This window comes from Silene latifolia, chromosome 8, assembly GCF_048544455.1.
Source record: "Silene latifolia isolate original U9 population chromosome 8, ASM4854445v1, whole genome shotgun sequence".
Taxonomy (NCBI): Eukaryota; Viridiplantae; Streptophyta; class Magnoliopsida; order Caryophyllales; family Caryophyllaceae; genus Silene; species Silene latifolia.
In genome coordinates, this window is record NC_133533.1 from 62,335,927 (window position 1) to 62,360,643 (window position 24,717).

The 24,717-nt window shown below is 38.0% G+C and overlaps 1 non-coding gene across 1 annotated transcript; it reads right to left on the bottom strand.

Moving 5' to 3' along the window:
- Positions 1-24,383: 24,383 nt before the first annotated feature.
- Positions 24,384-24,490, bottom strand: LOC141597915 (small nucleolar RNA R71). Its single transcript, XR_012523125.1, has one exon. It is a non-coding gene; the product is annotated as a small nucleolar RNA R71 (small nucleolar RNA).
- Positions 24,491-24,717: the final 227 nt, after the last annotated feature.

A 24,717-nucleotide genomic window follows, 5' to 3' on the forward strand; every position in this document is an offset into this window, starting at 1 on the left:
GAGAACTCACTTGTGCCCATATATCCGAAAATCATATGGTGAGATGAAGATTTATTCTTTATATTATTTATAGTTTGCATGCATAAGATCACCAATTAATTTTATGATTAAATTAACATAAAACATATATGAATAGGTTAGTAAAGAGATCTAGTTTTCTAACAGTGCCTACTAACTCTTTTTCGTGCATGAAAGTTACACTTGATGATCCTTGTCTATTGCATAAACGTTTTGGTCACATTAGCTCACTAACCTTGAATAAACTCAAGAAGTGGGACTTGGTTGAAGGGTTACCTAAGATCAAGTTCGACCAAGAAAATATGTGTGATACGTGTGCAAGGTGTAAGCAAGTAAGATCATCATTCAAACCAAAAAGAGTAGTAAGCACAAATCAAGCCTTGGAATTAGTGCACATGGATTTATGTGGACCAATGAAGGTAAGGAGTAGAGGAGGATCCAGGTTCGTCTTCGTTCTTGTAGATGACTACTCAAGGTATGTATGGCCTATCTTTCTTCATTCAAAAGACGAAACTTTTGATGAATTTGATTGTCTCATGAAACGTGTTCAAAACAAATATAAGACTAATCTTGTATCTATTCGTACGGATCATGGCACTGAATTTGACAATCAAACTTTTATAGAATATTGTAGAGTTAATGGTGTAGGGCATAACTTTTCCGCACCAAGAACTCCTCAACAAAACGGTGTCGTTGAACATATGAATAGAACCTTAGAAGATATGGCACGTACAATGCTCTTGTGTAGTGGTTTACCTCGTAACGTTTGGGCTGAAGCCATTAGTACTTCTTGCTACATCCATAATCGTGCTATGATCCGACCTATCCTTAAGAAAACCCTCTACGAACTCCTTAGAGGTCGAAAACCTAATATCTCCCATCTTCGCTGTTTTGGGAGTAAATGTTTTGTACATAATAACGGTAAAAACCGTTTAAGTAAATTCGATCCTAGGAGTGATGAGGCGATTTTTATAGGATATTCAGATCATAGCAAGGCTTACAAGGTCTTCAATAAGATAACTCTTTGTATTGAAGAAAGTGTCCACGTTATTTTTGATGAAGATAACGTGTTTGATAAGCCCTTACAGGTGAGGAAGAAGACTTGGATGAACCCGACTTTCGTCTCTCAAGAGACGATCCCCTGGATTTGGAGTTAGAGGATAATGAGATTGAGGGAATAAACGATGAACTTGATCTTTCCTCAAAAGATAAAAAGGAGAAAAACAAAGTTATAGTTGATGATACTATAACATTGACTCGAGATAAGAACTCCCAAACCAATGTTATAGATGATGTTACTGTAACATTGAATCCAAATCAAGGTGTAGAGTCCGAGGTTATAATAGGCTCAAATACAACACCTGGATTCGATTCAGGGGGAACTTCCTCTAATTCCGAACCAAATGAAGTCGGGACAAGCTCAAATAACGATGAAGAACCAAGCACTTCAACGAAGTGAAAATACAAGAACTCACACCCCATGGATAATATTCTTGGGAATATTAAGAAGGGTGTTCAAACAAGACGTTCCTTAAACAACTTCTGCTCTTTTTACTCCTTTCTATCCCTGATCGAACCAAAGAATATCAATGAAGCTCTCGCTGAATCAGATTGGATTATAGCTATGCAAGAAGAGCTTCAACAGTTCGAAAGAAACAAGGTTTGGCATTTAGTTCCTAGACCTAAAGATCGTTCAGTCATTGGAACTAGGTGGGTCTTCAGGAACAAATTAGATGATGCCGGAGTCATTGTTAGGAACAAAGCTAGATTGGTGGTCCAATGGTATAATCAACAAGAAGGAATAGATTATGATGAGACTTTCGCAACTGTTGCTTGTCTTGAAGCTATCAGACTTCTAATAGCATTCGCCACACACAAGGGAATGAAACTCTTCTAGATGGATGTCAAGACATCATTCTTGAATGGTTATTTACAAGAGGAAGTCTTCGTTGAACAACCCCCTAGTTTTAAGAATATCAAATTTGAGGATAACGTGTTCAAATTGGATAAAGCCCTATATGGATTAAAACAAGCACCTAGGGCTTGGTACGATCGATTATCTAAGTTTCTACTTGACAGTGGATTCAGTAGAGGATCCGTCGACAAAACCCTATTTCTAAAAACGGAGGATTCTGACCTTTTGGTTGTTCAAATATACGTCGATGATATCATCTTTGGATCGACCAACCGAAGCTTGTGCAAATATTTTTCTGAGTTGATGACTTCCGAGTTCGAGATGAGTATGATGGGAGAATTAAAATTCTTCTTAGGGCTGCAAATACAACAAACAGATGAAGGCATTAAGATCCATCAACAGAAATATATCAAAGAGTTAATTCGGAAATTTGGAATGGAAAATTCACACGCTATGCCTACTCCAATGGTCGAGAACAAGAAATTGACATTGGATGAAAACGGTAAATCAGTTGATGAACTACTTACCGTGGGATGATTGGGACACTGTTATATTTAACCGCAAGTAGACCCGATATTATGTTTAGTGTATGCGTTTGTGCGAGATATCAATCATCTCCCAAAGAATCGCATATGACGGCCGTAAAACAAATTTTACGTTACTTGATTGGAACGGCCAACTTATACCTATGGTATCCAATGGAGTGCAATTTTGATCTAGTCGGTTATTCCGATGCCGACTACGCAGGATGTTCTCTAGACAGAAAAAGCACGTCGGGTGTCGCCACGTTTGTCGGACCGTGTATCATCACGTGGGGTTCGAAGAAACAAAATTCGGTTGCTCTCTCAACCGCTGAAGCCGAATATATTGCCGCAGGACTGGTATGTACTCAACTTTTATGGCTTAAGCAACAATTACGTGATTATGGTGTTGACGTAGGATGCATTCCTATTTTATGTGATAATACTAGTGCGATAATAATTTCTAAAAAACCCCGCACAACATTCACGTACCAAACATATTGAAATAAGACACCATTTTATACGAGACCATGTTGAGAAGGGGAATATAAAACTTGAATTTTGTAGTACTGAAAAACAATGAGCATACATTTTGACAAAATCATTAGCTAGAGAACGATTTGAGACTTTACGGTTGGAAATTGGTTTAATCAGTGGTACCTAAGCTTCTATATTTGTTCAATCTTTTTATGACTGACTAGTTAAGTTAAGATTGTATGACTGTGTCCGTATATTGCGTTGCATGAATAATCTCGTTGTAGGAATATTTTTATCATAAGATTATATTTGCTATTTAGAATTTAATTGTTATACAAACTAATTCCTTATCACAATAAATAAAACACACCAAATCTTTTATCTTTCTAAGTCACAAAGAATCTCTCCTTTTTGCAAATTCTTGTACACGGCTAAAACAATAAACTTCCTATACAAACAAAAATTCCTTATTCTTATCCTTTGCCTAATAAATCTATCCCTTAAATTCCTACACCTACCATAATTCATACTCCTAATTATACACTTACCATATTTACTCTCCACTTGTTAACCCTAGCCTACACCTATATCCACCCCCTTGCGTGTTGCCCGTCCACCCAACCCCACTTGCATACTTTTCTTTCTCTCAAATTTTTACCATCATCACAACTCATCTTCTTTACACAAACCATCACCATCACCTCCTTTTTCAACAATCACCATCATCATGAATCCAACTCATGCAAAAAATACCTGATCTTCAACCCGTCGCCACCAAAACCGCCCCTTTCATAACCAAACCTCACCTCTACCACCACATGATCCTCATTCCATTAATTGTCCTTCACCACAACCAAACCAAAATTCGCCCCTGTTTCGTAGTCGGGACGAGTCGGTGTCCGAAGGCAAAAAGACGCCGTATTTTCAAAGGAAAAAATAAGGTGGTTGTCGATAATAGTGAAGCTGTGGAGGAACCCGAGGTAATAATTCGGAATGGTGTTGCTCGTACCTTGCTTAGGGATGCTTCAAAAGCCGCGACCAAGGAAGGGTTAAATCGTGTTCGGCTTACTCATGATGAAAGCATCCTAGTTAATCGAGTTTTGAGGTATTCTATTCATGGTGGTAGGTACTATCAAAAATCTTGGTTGGTTAGTGTTCCCGCTCTTCCTTTCTTTGTTAATTTTCTTGATTTTCAAGGGTGGAGTCACATTAGTCAGTTTTCGGGTCCTGTTTACCCAGTTGAGGTGGTTCAATTCTTTGCTAGTGTCTCAATTAAGAAAGGGGTCTTGCATGCGGTTGTTAATGGTGTGGATGTAACGGTCTCTGTTTCGGATTTCTGCTCTCCTTTTTCGGTTCCCGATGAAGGAATTAAATTAAATCCGAGTCTTGAATGGTCTAATGTTGTGAGTGAAAAGGAGTTGTTAGTGAAGAGGTATTTTGAGGAGATGACGGAGGGAGGTAATATCTTAGTTTGCCCTCTCTCGGCAAAAATCAAGTTCCTCTTGAACTTTTTGTGGAACACAGTGGTGCCGAGGAGAGGCGGTCGTGATAAGGTGTCGAGTTATGAAGCTATAATTGTTTATTCTTGGTTGGAAGGTCAGAAGGTGAATTTGGGTAGTGTTGTCTTACATCGTATAATTCAGACAAGTCTTACGGTAACTAAGGAGAAGTTGAGGACCACAATCGATTTGCCATATGGTATGTGGATATCTCGATTGTTGGAAATAAAATGAGTGGTGGGGCCTGACAGTTATGGTGTTAGTGCGCGGGAGTGTATGTGTGACAAGTTGATCAAGCTCTCACGTTGGAGGCCACGAAAGCTCTTTCCTTGAAAGTGCTTAACTTTGAAAGGAGCATTGGTACTCTTTCGCAGCTGGTTCGGAGCTCGTTTGACCGTCTTGATACCTTAGAGCATCGTACTAGGCCCGACTACGTGAACCCGTACCGTACCCGAAATATTTGATCTCCCTGCCTTACCATCATTAGCCCTTACCTTAATTAGCTTTCTTTTTATTTCTTTTAATGGTTTGTTAAACTAACTTCTTATTCGGCCCATTTTGGCAATGCGCTTGTGGTTATGGCCCAAGTGTTTCATTAGACATGTGTTCATTCGGCCCATTTTGGCTTTAAACATGTTTAATTCTTAGTTTGTATGCTAATTATCTTTTGGATGCTTATAGTCTTTGCGTGTTATTACTATTTCCTATGACGTTTTATCTCTTGTCTCGTCTTATATTATTCTAGTCATTTTTGATTTGTTCTTAGCTTTTCGATGATGTCAAGAGGGGGAAAGAACGTCTATAGTAAGCATCTACCTAAGCTTGCTCCTTGTCAAGACCAATTGTCTCTTAAAGTCCTTAAGTTTCGGTTTCTGAAAAATTGTCTTGATCTTGCGTTAATCTTCATTATCAAGATAACGGTATTATATTGAGGGGGAACTTTTTACTTAGTCACAATTTTAGGAGACTTGCCATCATCAAAAGGGGGGAATTTGTTGAACCATATAGTTTATATGTTTATGTTTTGATGATGTCAAGGTGTTTTACATTCTATATACTTGTTGCGTGTAATCGTTTATTAAGTATTTTAGAACTAATCTATTACGAGCAACAAAGAAGATTGTGACAATTGCGTGAGAAGTCCAAGCCTTCGTTCAAGATCAAACAATTCAAGATTCATTCAAGAACTATGTGAAGACGAAGTTCGTCTAAAGATTAATCAAGCTTGGATGATGACGTAGCCTATACTCGAAGATCTCCTTGAAGATTAGAATAGTATAGGTGATTATCTCGTAATAGTAATCAAGAATGAGTTTCTTGGATTAGTAAAGTTATAGCTTTGCAGCTATGACATTACTAGTAAAAGAGCTCAATGTTATAGCTCTTCTACTATAACATTGAAATGTTGAGTTTTTATACACGACTTATAATTGTTTCGAAAATTGTTTTATAATTGTTTAAAGTTTGTTTTAAATGTTTTAATGAAAGTATTTATACATTAAAGCCCGGTTTAGTGAGGAGTCCGGTTTTATAGTAAACGTTAATTGGTAGTCATGATGGATCAACTTATGAGTTGGACTTTGCTACTAATTAGGGTTTCTATATAGCCTCTCTTAAAACCTAAATTCTTATTATATGTTAAGACTAGAGTTTGCACGAGTCACGAGGCACATGAGCCGTGACATCTCGTGTTACCTAGGGTATATTAGGTAAAGATTTTATTCTATAATAATATCTTTACATATCTTATATATCTTACTTAATATATTTATGGTTAAAGATATTCTTGTTTTAGGAAATCTTATCATAATCTTAGAATTTATAGTAAAGATAATATTTGGAAAGATTATATTCTATCTCTTTGAATATCCTTTATTATCTTTTGAGGGTTTTTAGGGAAGAGATAATAAGAAGATATGATTTGCTTCTATATCTTATTATTTCGGCTATTAGGGTTTGACAAAACCGTGTAGCCTACTCTTTCTCCCCTTACAAATACTTTGTTATTTACAACATCTAAAATAGAGACCTTAAGCATAAAAATTGATTTTAATTTTACAAAGCAAACCGTGTGTTTTAAGCAGAAAAACCGATTTGCTATTTTGAAAGGTCGTGTGTCATAAAACTCGCATACTCGTTCTTCATTTATCGTTATAAGATAATAGTGCTTAGTTGATTTCTTAACTTGTTCATTAACGTAAACCTTTGTTAGAATCAATAGTGCTTTCTTATTAGCGTAAGTTAGTCACTCGAGTATTTAACGGTACTCATTGAGTTACAGCTAGAGTTAGTTGTACGAGTTGGGTTAGTAAATTTGTAATCCGTAGAAAGGTACTAAATTTATTAATCGAGAATAGTGGACGTAGGTTTCGACTTGTGAAACTGAACCACTTCAAAACCCTGTGTCTCTTCGTTCTTTCGTTTGTTTCGCTTATTATGTTTACCTTCATTAGTTCATTAGTTAAAGTTTAATCAATAAACTTTAAATAATCAATTACATATACATTATCGAAAAAGCTTTCAAAAAGTTTTAAATCCTCAATTCACCCCCCCCCTCTTGAGTATTTTGGATCAATAGACTCTTCACAACGTGAATCCAAGGGCGTCCTAGAAGCATGTTGAAAGAGGCGTCGATGTCAACCACCTAAAAACTGGCTTGCCTTTCCAAGGGTCCAGTTGCAATGGTCAAGGTGATAAGCCCCGCCACCTTACAACGAGTGCCGTCATAGGCGCGTACTCCTTGATTGGTTGGGACCAAATCAGTTTCTTTGATACTCATTTTATGAGCCGTCTTAAGGGGAATGACATTAACCGCGGATCCGTCATCCATTAGAACCATATGCACATTCTTTTTTAGGCATTGTACGGTGATGTATATGGCCAGGTTATGGTTGGCTCCGAATGGAGGGATATTTTCATCAGAGAAGATGACTGGGTTGTTTAGGTCGTGGACATCCCTTGTCATGTGTGCCATCACTTCTTCAGGAGAGGAGGTAGAGGGAACTGTTAACTTTCCCAAGGCTTGTAGTAAAGCTTGCTGATGTTTGAAGGATGTAGCAATAAGTTGCCAAATTGAAATCTCGGCCTTTGCTTTTTGCAGTTGTTTAAGGATCGAGTTTTTGGGAACCTTAGGTCGGGTGTCCGTGTCCGGGACAACCTGGTCATTCGTTGTTGGAACGACCGTTGAATTGTTCGGGTTTTGGTAGGGGCGTCCGGACCGGGTAAGATGACCGATTTATTTTACTTGTTTACCCTTTACCAGAACCATATAGACGTCCTCCTTGTCGTCTCTCCAGATACCATTGATTTCGGGATCTCGAGGGTACCTTGGAGGGGTATTCCTCAATGGATAGTTTTTGTGAGGGAAGTTTTTGTGGGGTTGATTATTGGGGGGTGCATGCCAGAATGGTCGCAGGAGCAATCCTTCCTGGTGAGGGTAGTGCTGGGTGCTTGGACGATCGTCCCTCAAGTGCGGTGTTGGCGTTGGCAGATTGAAAATGAACCGGTGGTAAGCGTCCTCAAGTCGGGTAATCCTTTTTGAGAGACTGGCTATGGCCTCCTCAACCTGTTGGAACATGGTGTGTATGGTTGCGGCGCTGAATACGAATATCCCGTCCAGGATATCCTTTTCCAAGGCATTCACCTCGTCATCAATCGGTAGGATGAGGTGCGAGCAATCAGAGGTAGGCTCGTCGTCAGAGATAGCATGGATTCCCAAGGGGTTTTTTTTGTTGTTTGGTTTTGTCGGTGGAGGTAAAGGTAATTCTCCTTTCTCGATCATGTCTTGGATGATGTGTTTGAGCTTAAAGAAGGCTTCCATGTCATGACCTTTTATCTGATGATACTGGAAATAGGCATTGGGATTCCAGAAACGGGTTTTCTTAGCCTCAGATGGATCCGGAGGGGGTCCAATTGGTTTTAGTTTACCTTGGTCCATGAGCTTTTTTAGGGCACTAGCATTGGTTGACCCCAAGTTGGTGAATACTCTTTGAGGACGCTCGGTTTTCTTTGTGGTTGGTTCGAGGAGGTTAACCTCATCAAATTTGTTTGTTTGATTATAGAGGCGAGATCCAGTTGATGTAGATCCTTGATAGCCTCTACCGGTGGTTTTGGCTAGGACACCTTTGCGGAGGTCGTCTTCAGTGCGGGTCCCAAGGTTTTGTAAATCCTTGAACGTTTTGATGTTTTGGTACCTCATTAGGTTGGCGTAAACCGGGAGGAGGTTGTTGACAAATTTCTCCACCAGAGTTGATTCACTCGGCTTACTGACCAATTGAGTGATTACCCTCCTCCAACGGGTCAGGAATTTTGTGAACCCTTCCTTGTCATTCTGAGTCAGGACCTTAAGAGTGCGGGTGTTAGCTTGGATTTCAACATTGTTGGCATACTGTTTAGCAAATTCAACAGCGACTTCATCCTAGGTAGTAAGGTTCTTCGGGTCGAGGGAATAGTACCACTGGCGAGGAATCGGTTCCAGGGATGATGGAAAGATCCGGGTGAAGAGTTCTTGTTTGACCCCCTTGATGGCCATGTAATCTTTGAAAGCCCGAATGTGATTGAGTGGGTCCTCCACTCCCTTGAATTTGGGTACATCAGTCAAGGTAAAGTTGTCGAGTAGTTGATCCCCAACGGGTTCGAATCTCCGATTGTTCTCAAGGTGGATGTTGTTACTACGGGCTAGTAGTTATTCCTCCGAAAGTTTGAGCCTTTTCTAAGTTTCAGACAAAGGCGGAGTGTTGTGTTCTCTGGTTACTTTTTTTCCAGAGTGTCGATACGGGTCTCGACACGGTCCAGGGTGACCTTAAGAGCAGTGAGTAGGCTGGCTAGTTGAGCAGTTGTAACATCTCTGTTGTCATTGTTGTTGTTGGACGAAGCTGAAGACGGGGCCATGGTTTTGAGGCGGAAAAACAGCTCTAACATTACATCTTAATCCGACACGGTTTAATGACTAAACGCAGACAACACAAAGGACGAAAAAAAGATCAGACTCAATAAGACGAGGGCGACCGTGTGTGGTGCTTCTGTGCTGACTCGATTAATAACGTGACTGTGTTGTCCGGACTTTGACTCGCATCCGACGTAGTGGCGTGACGCCGTTGGACGAGTCTCAAGGTGAGATGACTCATAGGTAAAGACCCATAAGTACGCTTGTTTCGACTCGATAGACACGAGGTGGAATTGGAATCGTAGACCGAAGTTTTCGAAAATAGAGAGTTTCAAAAGATTCGTTTGTCGCTTTATGGACAGCTCCCGAAGAATAAGGATCTCTGAAAGTCGGTCAGTTGAAGAGTTGTCTTAAGTTTGTTTCCAAAAGACGGTTTGAGTTTGAGTCCGCTCTGAAAACAATGTACTGCTTCCAAAGACGGTTTTTGAAATTCAAAATTGTACGTTTTGAAAATCGAGTTTGAAATGTTTGAAATGGTCTCGGGGACGGTGTATGGTCCTCGGGATTTGAAAATGTTTTGAAAAAGGAGTGTGTGCCTTTCTCGGGTTTTGAAAAAGCCATTGTGTTGGCGCGAGACGGGTTAAAATCCGTGTCTTGACGCGGCGATTATAACGACGTAAAAAGATGTTTTTGAAATGGTTGTAAAAACCGGGCTTGAAAATCATCATTACGATGACCTAGAAAGGCGTGTTGAAACGGTTGTAGAAAATCGGGTTTGAAAATCGTCATTACGATGGCCTAGACAAGCGTGTTTGAAATGGTTGTAGAAAAACCGGGTTTAAAAATCGTCATTACGACGGCTTAGAAAGGCGTGTTTGAAATGGTTGTAGAAAACTGGGTTTGAAAATCGTCATTACGACGGCCTAGAAAGGCGTGTTGAAATGGAATGCAACGGTCGGCGAAAGACCGAGGTTTGAAATGGCCATTATAACGGCGCATAAAGACGTGTTGAAAAGGACTTATGATCGCATAACACATAAACACTCGCAGTTTCATTATATTATGCATAATGCTGACACGGGTTTTGGCTTAAAAGGGTGGGTTACACACCAAGTAATCAAACCCCGATCATCGAGGGGGATACCAATCCAATCAAAATGTGTAAGGAGGGTACCCTAGCCTCGTGGCCGAAGGTGATGAAAGCTCTTTGATGAAACAAAAATATGTAACGTCAACGGTATGCTTGACTCAACCGGGATTTGAAACGCGGGGATGAGAAAACTCACGCCGACGAGACGAGCCAATTGGTCGAAAAGGGTTAGGTTGTGGGCCCAGACAAGGAACCCGACTATGACCATAATATCAATTAATACATTTCAACCAAGACCTCGTTAGAGTCTCACCATTTAGGTGTCACAAAGACACAACTGTCCTTGTTCTCCCCAGTGGAGTCGCCAATCTGTGGACATAGTCACCTACACGCCAAGCCAATCTGTGGACGTATGGCGGTCTCTTGAAAGCCACGCTCGGCGGCGTAAGAAATGCTTTCGACCGGATCGTTTTTGATCGGTTGGTTTGTCTCGGCAAGGGTCTCGAAATGATGCAAGAGATGTTTTTAGTCGCCACCAAGTATTTGTGGGATGCTTATAACCCGTTTGAATCCACTTTATACCTAGGTCAACCAAGGCAAAAAGCGGTGTTTGACATAGATACTAAAGATAAGGAATCGTCCCTCTTTAGCATCTTATCTCTAGAATGACTCTCATACGCTCTGGATAAGGTCATCAACTATCCAAAGTTTCTAAGTAAGAGGTGAAGGTACTTATTAGAAAGCCCTTTAATCGGACACCCAATCCCGCCCGCGGTAGCGGCCTCTACTGATTGATCTTGGATGGATGAATGTAACAGTTGATAAAACGGGTAAATGCATGAATACGCATCCACAAGTTTGAACCTAACATGTGAGATTTCTATGTCGGTTGTTATAATTCAAGTATTAAGTATTTGATGTCGAGTTGGATTTAAATGTTGATTTGCATGCAAGACGAAAATTAAACATCCATTTACCGAGTTAGGTTTATGATGCATAATGTGTTCCATTTGTCTTAGTAAGGCATTTTGCAAATATGATGTGAAATGGGAAGATTTGTCATCTGATCCGTCCTGTATTCGGGTTAACCAAAATCGGGATCGTCCTAGACAAGTGCTGGAAGGAAACAGGGTCTGCATCAGGCAGCCTATATAGGCGCGAGCCATCAGGCGATGCAAACGGGCCTGTCCTGATTTGAAAATTGGAAAATGAATGGCCTGTTTAGGCGCGGGTCAACAGACGATTGAAGAACGTCTTCTGACCATTGAAAAGGATGTAAAATCGTTTCAAAAGAGGGTGTTTGAACCCGTCTTGATTTGAAAAGGTCGTTTAGGCCGCTTTTGTGTTGATGTGAAGAACGAGACTTGAATACCCATCATTATTTTTATAATATTCGATGTCGGGTTCGGTTTTGCAAGCTTGACATGAATAGTTTTTAAAATGATTATGAACTAATTGTTTTAAGTTCATTTGTTTGTAATTAGTCAATATTTATCATCGTACTCGGGTTTAAATCCGACATGGGATGTAGAACCAAGGATGATGTTGCATTTATGACTAATACATTTGTTTTGAAAATGTAAAAAAATGAAATAAAAGGTTATATAATACCTATTGAAATATAATTAACCAAATATTATCACCGAAACAGGGATTAAACCGTCATGGTATTAGGAACCAAGGGTGAAAAATGTTTTATGGTTAAAAGTTTATCATAAAAATGATTTGAAATATTTGAGACAGTAAAAACCGAAGACAAATTTGAAATGAAAATAAAGGGAAGAAGAGACCAAACACGGCTGGATTAAGGCCTGAAAGAGGCTTTAGGCGCGAGCCATGCTGCTATACAAGCAGCCCATGTCTTGGCCATATTTGGACCATGTTATGCATGTTTTAGCATGTTATAGTCATGAAACAAATGAAAAACATGATAGAAGGGGATTTTTACACCCTCATACTTACATGCTAGGCTTAAGACGAGTAATCGACGAAAGTGTATCAACTTGTTTGGTCAAAAAACTCGGTTTGAAAACCGTTTTAGCAATATAAAAGAGTGTTTTAAGTTTAGTGATGGTGTAGTTGGTCGAGATGGCCGGTCATGTGATTTAATGCACGATGACAGTACCAAACATTGTGTAAGGCTTGTGTTTTCGATCGGTAGGTCGGAAACACGTGTCGGTTTGTGACTTGAGAAGTCGAGTTTAGAATTTTAAGGGAGAAATAAGGGGGCGGACACTCGCGTAATTCTCAAATGGTGGCATTTGAGGGGTATTTATAGGAGAATGAGTGGTTGTGTGAGTTTTGTGCGATGTGGCCGCATGGGCTGCTCAAAGAGGTGCGAGCCACGTCGTACGTCTTCGAGGCGTCTTGTCTCTATCACACAAGTGCAATCATGATTTGTTCTATCCTAGGATTTGGATGAACATGTTTGGTACTTGACTATGTAAGATTCCGGGAAATCTTAACATAGAAGCATTTGAATGGTTTGTTTTTTTGTGTTTGGCTCGGTTTGACTCGTTGTTGGAGTCGGGATTTGAATTTTGAGTCCGTTTTTGGTCCGGTGTCGGTTTTGACTATATTTAGTGTCATTGCGACCCCGTCGTCATGCATTAAACACTCCTGGTACTTTTGAAAAGTTTTGAAATGTTTTATTTTCGAAATCGTTTTAAGTTTTCCGACGTCGACGTATAGTTGTACACAAACTGTCGATCAAACGCTACGGTTCCTAAGCATGTTGTAGTCCGATAATCATCGGGTGTTTGTTTGAGACTTGACAGATACTTGGTATCTATAACTATGTGTCTACTTTTTGTTTGATGCGGTACAAACCAAGGTAATTGTGTTGGTTGATATCATTGAAATTGTTGGAAGGGAGAATTATATTGTATATGTTGGTTGGATTAGTTATGATGGAGTTACCGTTATTGCATTGGTTATTCAGTTTAACACTGGCAGCCATCACTTCGTGGTGATGTAGATTATTATTGCGGTTATATTGGCAGGCGTCATGGTAAGAGCCTTCGGGTGACGTATTTCAGATTTATTCTGGCAGACGATATTTTATCGTATTTACTCGAGGCAGACCCCAGATTGGTCTGCAGGACATCTGGTGGATATTACTCAACTATATGTTGAGGCAGACATTACCTTTTGGTAATGTAGTGTGTGTTTACTCACCTTCGGGTTGAGGCTGCCCCGACCAGGGATTGGCGGGATGATTAGTGTAATGAGTAAGTAAAAGAAAGGAGCACGTTGTCAGGGGGTTGCGCAATGAAAAAGGAAATTTGATTATTTATCATATGTTTTTGTTGTTAGTATTTATTCCTACTCAACCTCGCGGTTGACTGTGTATTTGTGAACACCTGCGGTGAACCGTTTTATGGGGAGCTGATTTGACAGGTACCAAAGATTAGCTGACTCGGGAGCATTGGGATGAGAGCTTGACTTGGACCCTTGTTGAAGTCTAGATCACATAGAATAACTATATCACTTTATTTATTTCCGTTGTGAGTTGTAATTATTTTATATTTAGTTTTAAGTTGGATTAAGTTGTAATAAACATGTAATCATTAAAGTTTTAATTTAAAGTACTTTGTGAGTTGGACTTTGTTATTCACTACCTCGGGAAACCGAGATGGTAACAGTCCTATTTATTTGGGAATGTCTAGCTAAAGGCTCCTAAATAAATGGGGGTGTTACAAAGTGGTATCAGAGCAAAATGATCCTCAGGCCTAACCAATGAACAATAATAAATATAGGATGTGTCTAATAAAATGAACCCAGGTAGAAACTGTTAGGAGCCCACTTAAGGCTTGGGATGAGTTAGGGGCCCCCTCACACCAAACTTCTGGCCCTTCCAGTTTTGAACCGGATACCTTGAGAGATGTTACAGTGTGGGGAAATTTAAAATGAATGTTGTTACTTTGTCTTAGGAGTTTTTGGTTGTCTTGGTTGACTATTGGTTTCGTTGATGATTGCGGTTACGGGAACGTAACCTTGCTTTTAAGGTGATCGGAATGTGATATGATTTTAAAGCATTGTTTTAAGCATGATGATATGGGGAAAGTATATTGGCATGTATGTGGACGGTATGAATTTGATTAACCATGTAAAGTATTAATTATTGCGTGGAATTGTGAAGAATGTGATTTTGGTTGATTTCGCAAAATTTTACCCTTGATTGTTTTAGCTGCCATTTACTGTATGTTTTAAATTTTTATACGAGATTTTTATGTGTGATACCATTGTAAGTTAGCTTTCATATGCCACTAGTCTCATGTTCAAATAATATACGGTTTAGGAGGAGTAAATAATTTAGTGGTCAGTAGTCGAAATATCCCTGTACAGTGCTGTTTTCGTGCCATATTTTTGTAAAAATTATCATTTAAAAACTACGTATTTATTTATTATAATTCCAACTCCACTGTTTAATAGACTCATGCATGTTTCTAGGTTGGTAAGCCACGTTGTAAGGAAATATTTTGACAATTCATGGTGATTTTTACAAGTTGACCTAAGTTGCTGACAAGTTGGTCTAAAGTTTCTATTTCGACCAAGTAGTTTGTAAAATGCATTATAAATCGATCCTATGAGTTTTTGACCTGATTTTTTTTCTTATGGTTTATTAACTTTCTGTATTTTTCTAAAAAGTATATGTTCTCAATAAGTAGTTATGTTATTATGTATTAGTGATTGTTAGGAGTTATAACATGTTTTCCTAGCCTTGAAGATTTTTAGAAGTTATAACATGTAAAATTTATAACAAGTTTTGTTTTTGATCTCATGAACACTATATTTGATGTTGTCAATTATGTGAAGTAGAATAACATGTCTAGTGATATGCGGAATGTGTTTCCCTAAGCCATAAATATGTTCACAGTAATTGTATCCATGTTTAAGTTAGATATCATTATAAAAAAAAAAGGAGATTTAATTAAACAGTATGTGTATCTTTTGTTATAGATTATTATTGTTTAGTCTGGCAATGTATTCTTCAATAGCTAAAGTGATAAGTTAAAGTTTAAATAAAGATTAGTTTGAATATCTTATGTGGTGTGGTTTTGCTATTTGAAAGTAAATCAAGGATTTTGTTGTTGTGTTAGAAATAATAGATGTCTTGAGTTACAATGTGTGTTTTAATATTTTGTGACGTTACAACAATGAATTGTTTGTTCCTATTGTTTGATATTCTGAACTTCGAGGACGAAGTTTATTTTTAGGGGGAAGGAATGTAATACTACGAATGCTTTGATTATTATTGTGATATCTTGTGATAAGATTTGCATTATTGATAATCGTGAAATGCATAATTGTGTTGGATGGTGCTTAGTTATGAGGATGTTATAAGGGTTGTGGTAGTAGTTGTGGGCGAACTTTGGGGACGAAGTTCATTTTAAGGGGAGAAGACTGTAATACCCCGCATTTTGATAATAATTTATGAGAATAATTTATATAATTTAATAATTAAGTAAAGGCATTTCTGATAATAAATACAAGAAAGACGTTAATTAAATAAGAAATTAATAATTCAAGTCGGGAATTGGGTTTAGCTAATATTTGTGCTTTGGGCCGTGTGCCATTATTATATGGGCCGAAATTTATTAGTATAGTATGGGTGTGATCGGGTTTTGTATCGGGAATTAATAATATGGAAATAAGAATATATAAAGGTAATAATAATTATATCAATAATAATAATAAAGTTATGCAATAATAATTAGTAAAGTGGTAAGTGGAAGTCCTACCTATGGTAAGAATAAATATGTAATAATATTAATTATATTAGTTATTCCTATAATAATTGGAATAAGGAAATAGTTCTTAGTTTCCTAATCAATGTCTTATGCTCTCTAATTCGAGACTATAAATATACAATAATCTGAAAAATAATTCATAAAAATAAGTAGGAAGAAATCTAAAGGAAAGAAGAAAGGAATTAAGGAAGAGAAAAACAAAAGATTTAACTTTTATTATCGCCTCAAGGTAATACTTTGAACCATCTAATGTATACTCTTTGCTATGATATAACTTGTAAACTAGACCACCGTAGGACAAGCCGTGACCAACGTTGTGACCGTGGACCACCAGGGACCACTGTTGACCTCTTTTGACCACCATTGACCGACGGGAGATGGGTGTTTGAAGGCGGTTTTCATGGGTGGTTGGGGTATGCTTGCACTATGTGTTATACACGGTTTTGGACCCTTATTCGGAACGTGACTCACCTGGGTTTGGGTTGGCTGGGTCATTGGTGGTTAGTCGACCCTAATGGCGGGGTTGGGATGGATATAGGTGGTGGTTTGGGTGGTGCCTCGCCGGAAATTCGAAAGGGATTTAGTCGTTGGGTAAAGCCACGGTATATACGGTTTTTGACCATTGTTTACTCATCCGGAGACCTGACCGGAGATAGGGTTGGTACCAGGGTTGTGACTCGACCATAGTGGTGGCTCTAGGGTGGTTGGAGGTTGCTCTTGGCGTGGGTGGTTGCCGGAGTTTCGCAAAAAGGGGAAAATAGAGGAAGTTTTTGTGCTTGTGGGTGTTGTTGGTGTCGTGGGTGTTGATATAGAGGGTGGTAAGGTTAGGGCGTGAGATAGTGATCGTGTGGTGGCTAGGGCAGGTGTCTGAACCTTGGCTAGGCTGTTATCGGTGGTGGTTACGTTGGGTTGTGGTGGATGGTTTCAACCGTTATGTATAGGTGGTATGGTTGGTAGTGTCGTGAGGTGTAGGTGTTGCTCAGGTCGTTGTGTGGTGGCTTCAAGGGGTGTGCCGGGTGAGGGTGGTGCTAGTCAGGGAGGTGGGTGGCCCACGGTGGAGGCGGTGTAAGGACGGGCTACCGAGAGGTGTTTGTAGGTGTGTGTGTGAGTGTAGGGGAATACATAGGTTTGTGACTTAGTATTTTTATTATATAATGGGGGTTGGGTTTTAGTTTTAAGACGAGTGTAATTAATTAGTTAATATTTGTGAGTCGGGTTTTTAAGTTGGGTTTTTTTCTCGGGTTTGTATTTGAGTCGGGTTTTAATATCGTAGACCTTAATTCATAGTAATAATTAATTAATTTGAATAATGAATATAATTTATAATTATTAAATAATAATGGGAGGTAATAATAAATAATTTAATTATAATATTTTGTTAGGTGACGGTTTGTGAAGAAATTATAATCGCGTCGGATTGCCTTAGTTATTTGGATTGCTTGAGCTGTTTAATTGGAATCGCTTTCCAGGTAGGGATAAATCCTACTCAACTTTTACTCGATAATGTTTGTTGGATGATTTATATTAAAGTGAATTGATCATATGGGAATTGTGTTGGTTGATATCATTGAAATTGTTGGAAGAGAGAATTATATTGTATATGTTGGTTGGATTAGTTATGATGGAGTTACCGTTATTTCATTGGTTATTTAGTTTAATACTGGTAGACATCCCTTCGTGGTGATGTAGATTATTATTGTGGTTATATTGGCAGACGTCATGGTAAAAGCCTTCGGGTGACGTATTTCAGATTTATTCTGGTAGACGATATTTTATCGTATTTACTCGAGGCAGGCCCCAGATTGGTCTGTAGGCCATCTGGAGGATATTAATCAACTATATGTTGAGCCAGACATTACCTTTTGATAATGTAGTGTGTGTTTACTCACCTTCGGGTTGAGGCTGCCCCGGCCAGGGATTGGCGGGATGATTAGTGTAATGAGTAAGTAAAAGAAAGGAGCACGTTGTTAGGGAGTTGTGCAATGAAAAAGGAAATTGGATTATTTATCGTATGTTTTTGTTGTTAGTATTTATTCCTACTCAACCTCACGGTTGACTGTGTATTCGTGAACACCTGCGGTGAACCATTTTATGGGGAGCAGATTTGACAGGTACCAAAGATTAGCTGACTCGGGAGCATTGGGATGAGATCTTGACTTGGACCATAGTTGAAGTCTAGATCACATAGAATAATTATATCACTTTACTTATTTCCGTTGCGAGTTGTAATTATTTTATATTTAGTTTTAAGTTGGATTAAGTTGTAATAAACATGTAATCATTAAAGTTTTAATTTAAAGTACTTTGGTCAGTTGGACTTTGTTATTCACTACCTCGGGAAACCGAGATGGTAACAGTCCTATTTATTTAGGAATGTCTAACTAAAGGCTCCTAAATAAATGGGGGTTTTACAAGGATGGCTAGCCTTGCATTTATAGAGCAAAGTAAAGCTAAACGGAGTGCATCTAATGACCAAGTATCAAAGAGGAGACCATTACTAAAGACCTAAGTGAATAAATGAAGTAAAATGGGAAATGATGAAGACCCCCACGACCTCCCAATGACCCCCATGGATCCTTAGGCAGTCAAAGAAGAAGAAGAAGAAGAAGAGCTGATCAAAGATCCGGGCATCTCAAGCCTTGATCCGGGCGTCTCAACCCTCAATCCGAGCGTCCTGAGCCCAGGTCGGGTGGCACAAAGCTCTATCCGGGCGGCTCACCTTCAGGTCGAGCGGATCCCTGGGCAGCACGAGTTCACTTTAATGACAATCCGGACGGCTTTCTCTAGGACTTGAAAAGAACTAATCATCTTCTTAGGGACTTAATTGTCATTTAAGCCCTTAGTTACCCTAATACTTATACTTAGTATAAATACCCCATTGTGTTAGGGGGTTAATCACCAAGTTTTACCAAGTTAGAATTTAGTATTAATCAAACTTATATATTATTAATCAAGTTGTAATCTCTTAATTCAATATTCATCAAATCTTAATTCATCTTCAATCCTTAACGTGTTCTTAGTTTTAGTTGGCTAATTTGAAGATTATTTAAGTTTATTGAAGACTTGAGAACTCTTCATCATTCATCAAGTGTTCTTCTATTATTATTTGCTTATTATTTGGATCATCATCAAATTGGTATAATCCTTTTTACCCTTGCTTAATTATTACTTTACTCATTTACCATGTTTAACTTTGCTAATATGATTGACACCTTCATTAGCATGTTTACCATAGTCATGAGTGAGTAGTCTCCTAGCTAGGGTTAATTGGGGATTAGGGGAATTATAATATGGGGGTAGATTCATAATTAATCTAATATGTTCTCATAAGATTGCTTTCTTGTTGTAGTGTTAACCTATGCACATGTTATGCTTGATAAAATGCTAGATTATGAAACCTTGCATTTTGCACATCTCTTATCTATTCAACAAGACTTGTAAGATATAAACTAACTCGAGTCTTGTTAGACCATGCATAGAAGTGAATAGGAATAAAGTTAGTGGACTTGTAGGTGTTGTACAGTCTTGACGACTCGGCTCCGGGACCCAAATCTTCCAATGAATCATAAGACATAAACTAACTCGGTTCCTCTACAACAATATTTGCTTGTAACTGTGAAAACAAGTTTGTATGATCACCACCATGAATCCCCTTTGAACCCATGACACCCTAGTGCCTTAATCTATTGTTTACAAACCCCTACTTTACTTGTTTGTTTTACTTTCATTTCCTTACATTTCATTGAAAAAGTAGCGTAGCTTTATACCTCAATCTCAACCCAATTCGTGACACCCTAAGACATAGCTTTCTACAACCGATAACTTAATTCAATACCCATCCTTTGGGATCCGACCTTTACTTACCACTCTACTAAGAGTAGTTTGTTTAGTTATAAATATTGTTTTGGTTGGTTGACTTAGACGAAAACGTTTTAAACCGCACCACACAACATGCTTCATAATTTGAAAGAGTAAACCATGATGCCAAGCAAAAGTCATATAATCTTCAAATCTTGAAATATACTTATCAAATGACTCATTTTCAAATTGCCAAAAAGTGAAAGTAGACATGTTGATCATAAAAAACAAAGCAAGTACAAGAAATAAAATTCTCAAGGAACCAAGATCCCTCAAGAAGAAGAACAACTAAAACTAGACAATAGAACGATTCAAATACACAACACCGTCCCCGGCAACAGTGCCATTTTGATGAGCGTGTCGTTGTACGCTCTCAAACACATTTATACCCAACTACTAGCATAGCAAGCAAGTCGGAGTCGAACCCAAAGGACGGGAGTACTCAAATTGTTCAACCTAATTTTAGTTGCACTAGGTTTGTCACAATTGGTTTGAGTTGAGGATTATAAACTAATGAAAGCAATGAAAAACAATGAAAGGTAAAACAAGCAATAAAAACAAGGGTGTGATCAAATGATAAACAATATTAGGGAAACATGGGATCTTAGGGGATTCATGGTGAGATAAAACAAACAAGTTTCATAGATGCAAGTAATTATTATTGTTGGAATTAATTAATTGAATATGCTACAATTCCTAGATGAAACTTAGGTCTCGGAGCTGATGTGAATCATATTTTTGCATATTTAGTCCCCGAACTAGCCTCGTTCCTATGCTTTCTAGTATTATTAGGGTCGTTTCTTATCTTTAGTTCCCTACTTTGTATATTCTTTGAGGTTTTGTGTTCTTGGTAGGAGAGGATTGCTAGCCTTGCATTTATGGAGCAAAGTAAAGTTAAATGGAGTGCATCTAATGACCAAGCATCAAACAGGAGACCATTACTAAAGGCCTAAGTGAATAAATGAAGTAGAATGGGCAATGATGAAGACCCCCACGACCTCCAAACAATCCCCCACAGTTCCTTAGGCAGTTAAAGAAGAAGAAGAAAAGGAAATGATCAAAGATCCGGGCATCCCAAACCTCAATCCGGGCGTCTCGAGCCCTGGTCGGGCGTCTCAACCCTCAATCTGGGCATCTCACCTTCAGGTCGAGCGGATCCCAGGGCAGCACGAGTTTGCTTCAATATCAATCCGGACGGCTCTCTATGGGACTTGCAAAGCACTAATCTTCTTCTTAGGGACTTAATCGTCATTTATGCCCTTAGTTACCCTAATACTTGTACTTAGTATAAATACCCCATTGTGTTAGGGGATTAATCACCAAGTTATAATTTAGCATTAATCAAGTTTAGATATTATTAATCAAGTTCTAATCAGTCAATTCAATTTTAATCAAATCTTAATTCCTCTTTAATCCTTCAAGTGTTCTTAGTTTTAGTTGGGTAATTAGAAGACTATTTGGGTTTATTGAAGACTTGACAACTCTTAATCATTCATCAAGTGTTCTTCTATTATTCTTTGCTTATTATTTGGATCATCCTTAAGTTGGTATAATTTCTTTTTACCCTTGCTTAATTATTGCTTTACTCATTCATCATGTTTAACTTTCCTAATATGATTGACATCTTTATTAGCATGTTTGCCACATTCATGAGTGAGTAGTATCCTAGCTAGGGTTAATGGGGGATTAGGAGAACAATAACATGGGAGCAGATTCATACTTAATCTAATATGTTTTCATAAGATTGCTTGCTTGTTGTAGTTGTTAGAGTATATGTCCTCAACAATAGTGCGATCACATATTAAATCTCATAACATACGAGAATACAAAAGGGATGATTCAATATATTGTCAACTGATCAACATTAATCAGTAACAATTGGCTGACTAGAGTTTGACGTTACTGTCGTTTGACGATGGTGATCAGTTGATCCCTTAAGGTAAAACCTATAGGACAAATCCCTTAACTGATAAGTTAATTAATTGTATGTCGATACAGATTAATTAAATCCTTAAACTGAACAAATTTTTATCAATGAATGAGAGTTATATATCTTATTGTAATTTGATTAAATAATATTCAATTTAGTGATTAATATGTTATATTACTAAAATTGATTAATGTTTATGAAACATTTGGGATAAGAGTAATTAGTTAATCATAATTGCAAAATATTGTAGATTATATTAACTAGACTCAATGTGACCCATTTTATATACATGTAATTGTGAATTACTTGTTAAATGTAATTTATTTGATATATAACGATATTTAATTACTTAAATATGCATTTATATGACTGGTGACATGTTATGTGTAACATGTCACACATTACATATGACAAAAGACATTTTTGTAAAATGGAAGACCATTTTCTTATGGGGGCTGAAATATTGGGTGGTTTAGGGAAATAATGGGTGTTCTTATTTATGCAGTAGACACCATCATTACCTTACAAGCCTAGATACCTAGCTATGGTATTGATAAGGCAAAAAGCAAAAGTAGCTCCCACACCACCCATAGAAAACCGGTTTCCCCCTTTGTCATAAATTATAGAGTTCTCATTTTTTAAGTATATGATAATTCTTATGCTCATCTTTATCCCTCACTGTTACTTTCTCATAAAAATGGTTTTTATGTTCAAATTTTGTTCTAAAAAATCTAATAAAACTCAAGATTACTATTATAGTAATAATACAAGTATTAGATTTGATATTTAAAGTAACTAGTAATATTATCTAGTTAATGATATTATTAGTGTTATGGGATAGTCTTGGGTGCAACTAAGAGGAGAGTTTCTAATATGGAACTTTGGTCTTTGAAGGATCATCCTAATGTTATTAAGCTCAAGAACAAGGTATGGAAGGTGTCCTACCTTGTACCCAAAATTCGGTCCACCAATTGTAAGGGTAAAACTGTTTTTCTACTTATTTTAATTATTTACATATTGCATGTAACTAGATCTATTATTCTAAATTAGTAAGTAATTTAGATACTAATTAGAGGAGTCTAATTAGGGGTTAATGAAACTAACACTAGTGTCAACTTATGCACATGTTATGCTTGATAAATTGCTTGATTAACAAACCTTGCATGTGGACATCTCTAATCTATTCAACAAGACTTGTAAGATATAAACAAACTCGAGTCTTGTTAGACCATGAATAAAAGTGACTAGGAAGAAACTAAGTAGACTTGTAGGAGTTGTACAGTCTTGACCGACTCGGCTCCAGGACCCAAATCTTCCTAGGAATTGTAAGACATAAACTAACTCGATTCCACTACAACAATAACTTTCTTGCAACTATGTGAACATGTTTGTATGATCACCATCATGAATCCCCTAAGAACCCATGACACCCTAGTGCCTTAATCTATTGTTTACAAGCCCCTTCTTTACTTGCTTGTTTTACTTTCATTTCTTTACATTTCATTGTTAATTAGTGTCGTTTGTTACCTCAAAACTCAACCCAATTTGTGACACCCTAAGGCATAGCTTTCTACAACCGATAACTTAATTCAATACCTGTCCTTTGGGATCCGACCTTTAGTTACCACTCTACTAAGAGTAGTTTGTTTAGATTATAAATATTTTTTTTTGATTGGCTAGCTTAAACGATAAAGTTTGGACCGAATCAAAAATGGCGCCGTTGCCGGGGATGGTGTTCAATTGAATTGTTATCATTTGTTGTTTTTAGTTGTGTCTTTCTTAACCTTGGGGAAGTCAAACTCCTCAAGGTAGTTTTAATTGTTTTCTAGTTGTTTGCCTTTTTGCATGTCTAGGAGATCACAAGGTGGACTTTTGCCTATTGATCCCGAGATTGAAAGGACCCTGACCAATATTAGAAGAGTTGTTAGAGGAACTTCAACAAGTTCGGGTATTGGAGAACTTGTGGACATTGGTATTGTCCAATCGGATAGTGTTAAGTTTATCAACCCTTTTGAAAGAGGAGAGGAGAACCCAATTCAAAACCAACCACAAAATCAACCTAAAATGCCTAAATTTTCATCTCATTCCGTACCTACCGAGGAGAACCTACCAAATGGTACTCCAAAGACCACCTCACTTAACCGGAAATTTCGTTGCCAAATCCACATTCATACAATTAGTTGAGAGAAGTCAATTTGGAGGGATGCCTAGTGAAGATCCTCATCTATATATGAAGACCTTTTGTGACTATTGTGATGCAATCTCTCAAACCGGAGTAACCCAAGTCAAAATTCGATGGGTGTTGTTTCCTCTTTCCTTGATCGGAACCGCAAAACAATGGTTAAAGAGCCTAGACCAGGCTACCCTTGGTATTGATTCATGGAATAAGTTAGCACTTGCCTTCTACAAGAAGTTCTATCCTCCGGAGAAGACTAACATGTTGAGAGCCCAAATCACCGGGTTCAAGTAAATGGATGAGGGATCATTATATGAAGCGTGGGAGAGATTTAAGGATACTTGCCTCTCTTGTCCTCACCATGGACTTAGTAAATGGTTCCTTGTTCAACAGTTTTGCAATGGCTTATATGAAGACTCACGAAATGTGCTTAATATGGGCTCCAATGGGAGGTTCACCGAGGTTGATGATAACCAAACATGGGCTAAAATCAAAGAGATGGCGGTTCATAATTTCCAATATAGTAGGCCACGAATGTCCACTAGAGGAGGGAGTCATGAGGTGGATTCCATCACATAATTGGGTGCTCAAGTAA